Genomic DNA, 4,044 nt, shown 5'->3' on the forward strand with positions numbered 1-4,044 from the left:
GGGAGAGTGAAGAGAAGACAAGAAAAAGAAGAGAAAAGTTCAAGGACCCTTAATGCTTATGTACCAATTGCCTAGTTGTCAAAATCACTCTGCCAGCAAGGATACACCAGCTATATCTGGGAGTCGCTGAGGGTGGGACTTTATCCAAGAGGATCCTCCTGTTCTGGGCTTTGGCTGTTATCCCTGATGCTCATGAGCCAAAGGAGATGACTGCCCCTACCAGCATTGTTCCCTGAGTTATTAATTTTATCCCTTCTGAGAGGTGTGAGGTGGTATCTCATTGTGGCTTTGATTTGTATTTCCCTGACCAGTGCTGTCTCCTAGGTCCCTTAGCCTAAAGCACAGGCTACCCCTTCTCTAAGCCCTATAATACTTCTTAGAATAGGTATGCATATAATGGAAGGAACATACAGTGTATAGTTTAGAACTACTGCAAGTTCAACTCAAGTTCACTTAAAGAGTCTTCTCTCTGTCTCATTCCCAGCCTCCATCACATCACCTAATAAAGTCTATATCACTCCATGTCTTAAAGCCTGCCCCAAACTAACACCAACTGCAGAGAGGGGGATGGTTTATGCAGTGCTAAACCAAGGCCCACCTCTTGGGGCTTCATTTCCCATTTCATGGTTAATCACTTCTCAAGACAGTTGACAGTTGGAATTTCCAATCCCTTCCACCGAGGTATGGTCTGCTTCTATGGTCCATACAAGATAATCTCACAGCACTCCTCTATCTGTTGATATCATAAATGATGCATCAATCAGTCTTAGTACTAATGAGTGGAGATGCCAACAGCAGCTCATATCAATTGCAGCTGTGCCAAGATCAGCCCAATTTCTTTTCGATCTTGCCTCATCAAGATTCAAAATTTTGGAATCAACTCTTACCCACTGTTACGTAGCTACCCAGTAATCAAAATAATGACCACTGATTACTCAATGGCCAAATTGATCCATGTACATGGACTTTCACTTAACTATTCACTATTTCCTACTTTTATTTATTTTTTGTTTTTTTATTTTTTTTAATGTTTTATTTATTATTATTATTATTATTATTTTAATATATGAAATTTACTGTCAAATTGGTTTCCATACAACACCCAGTGCTCATCCCAAAAGGTGCCCTCCTCAATACCCATCACCCACCCTGCCCTCCCTCCCACCCCCCATCAACCCTCAGTTTGCTCTCAGTTTTTAACAGTCTCTTATGCTTTGGCTCTCTCCCACTCTAACCTCTTTTTTTTTTTTTCTTCCCCTCCCCCATGGGTTTCTGTTACGTTTCTCAGGATCCACATAAGAGTGAAACCATATGGTATCTGTATTTCTCTGTATGGCTTATTTCACTTAGCATCACACTCTCCAGTTCCATCCACGTTGCTACAAAAGGCCATATTTCATTCTTTCTCATTGCCACGTAGTATTCCATTGTGTATATAAACCACAATTTCTTTATCCATTCATCAGTTGATGGACATTTAGGCTCTTTCCATAATTTGGCTATTGTTGAGAGTGCTGCTATAAACATTGGGGTACAAGTCGCCCTATGCATCAGTACTCCTGTATCCCTTGGATAAATTCCTAGCAGTGCTATTGCTGGGTCATAGGGTAGGTCTATTTTTAATTTTCTGAGGAACCTCCACACTGCTTTCCAGAGCGGCTGCACCAATCTGCATTCCCACCAACAGTGCAAGAGGGTTCCCGTTTCTCCACATCCTCTCCAGCATCTATAGTCTCCTGATTTGTTCATTTTGGCCACTCTGACTGGTGTGAGGTGATATCTGAGTGTGGTTTTGATTTGTATTTCCCTGATAAGGAGTGACGTTGAACATCTTTTCATGTGCCTGTTGGCCATCCGGATGTCTTCTTTAGAGAAGTGTCTATTCATGTTTTCTGCCCATTTCTTCACTGGGTTATTTGTTTTTCGGGTGTGGAGTTTGGTGAGCTCTTTCTGGATTTTGGATACTAGCCCTTTGTCCGATATGTCATTTGCAAATATCTTTTCCCTTTCCGTTGGTTGCCTTTTAGTTTTGTTGGTTGTTTCCTTTGCTGTGCAGAAGCTTTTTATCTTCATAAGGTCCCAGTAATTCACTTTTGCTTTTAATTCCCTTGCCTTTGGGGATGTGTCGAGTAAGAGATTGCTATGGCTGAGGTCAGAGAGGTCTTTTCCTGCTTTCTCCTCTAAGGTTTTGATGGTTTCCTGTCTCACATTCAGGTCCTTTATCCATTTTGAGTTTATTTTTGTGAATGGTGTGAGAAAGTGGTCTAGTTTCAACCTTCTGCATGTTGCTGTCCAGTTCTCCCAGCACCATTTGTTAAAGAGACTGTCTTTTTTCCATTGGATGTTCTTTCCTGCTTTGTCAAAGATGAGTTGGCCATACGTTTGTGGGTCTAGTTCTGGGGTTTCTATTCTATTCCATTGGTCTATGTGTCTGTTTTTGTGCCAATACCATGCTGTCTTGATGATGACAGCTTTGTAGTAGAGGCTAAAGTCTGGGATTGTGATGCCTCCTGCTTTGGTCTTCTTCTTCAAAATTACTTTGGCTATTCAGGGCCTTTGGTGGTTCCATATGAATTTTAGGATTGCTTGTTCTAGTTTCGAGAAGAATGCTGGTGCAATTTTGATTGGGATTGCATTGAATGTGTAGATAGCTTTGGGTAGTATTGACATTTTGACAATATTTATTCTTCCAATCCATGAGCAGGGAATGTCTTTCCATTTCTTTATATCTTCTTCAATTACCTTCATAAGCTTTCTATAGTTTTCAGCATACAGATCTTTTACATCTTTGGTTAGATTTATCCCTAGGTATTTTATGCTTCTTGGTGCAATTGTGAATGGGATCAGTTTCTTTATTTGTCTTTCTGTTGCTTCATTGTTAGTGTATAAGAATGCAACTGATTTCTGTACATTGATTTTGTATCCTGCAACTTTGCTGAATTCATGTATCAGTTCTAGCAGACTTTTGGTGGAGTCTATCGGATTTTCCATGTATAATATCATGTCATCTGCAAAAAGCAAAAGCTTGACTTCATCTTTGCCAATTTTGATGCCTTTGATTTCCTTTTGTTGTCTGATTGCTGATGCCAGAACTTCCAGCACTATGTTAAACAACAGCGGTGAGAGTGGGCATCCCTGTCGTGTTCCTGATCTCAGGGAAAAAGCTCTCAGTTTTTCCCCGTTGAGGATGATATTAGCTGTGGGCTTTTCATAAATGGCTTTTATGATCTTTAAGTATGTTCCTTCTATCCCGACTTTCTCAAGGGTTTTTATTAAGAAAGGGTGCTGGATTTTGTCAAAGGCCTTTTCTGCATCGATTGACAGGATCATATGGTTCTTCTCTTTTTTTTTTTTGTTAATGTGATGTATCACGTTGATTGATTTGCGAATGTTGAACCAGCCCTGCATTCCAGGAATGAATCCCACTTGATCATGGTGAATAATTCTTTTTATATGCCGTTGAATTCGATTTGCTAGTATCTTATTGAGAATTTTTGCATCCATATTCATCAGGGATATTGGCCTGTAGTTCTCTTTTTTTACTGGGTCTCTGTCTGGTTTAGTAATCAAAGTAATACTGGCTTCATAGAATGAGTCTGGAAGTTTTCCTTCCCTTTCTATTTCTTGGAATAGCTTGAGAAGGATAGGTATTATCTCTGCTTTAAACGTCTGGTAGAACTCCCCTGGGAAGCCATCTGGTCCTGGACTCTTATTTGTTTGGGAGATTTTTGATAACCGATTCAATTTCTTCGCTGGTTATGGGTCTGTTCAAGCTTTCTATTTCCTCCTGATTGAGTTTTGGAAGAGTGTGGGTGTTTAGGAATTTGTCCATTTCTTCCAGGTTGTCCAATTTGTTGGCATATAATTTTTCATAGTATTCCCTGATAATTGTTTGTATCTCTGAGGGATTGGTTGTAATAATCCCATTTTCATTCATGATTTTATCTATTTGGGTCATCTCCCTTTTCTTTTTGAGAAGCCTGGCTAGAGGTTTGTCAATTTTGTTTATTTTTTCAAAAAACCAACTCTTGGTTTCGTTGATCT

This window comes from Panthera uncia, chromosome B4 (genome assembly GCF_023721935.1).
Source record: "Panthera uncia isolate 11264 chromosome B4, Puncia_PCG_1.0, whole genome shotgun sequence".
NCBI classification, from domain to species: Eukaryota; Metazoa; Chordata; class Mammalia; order Carnivora; family Felidae; genus Panthera; species Panthera uncia.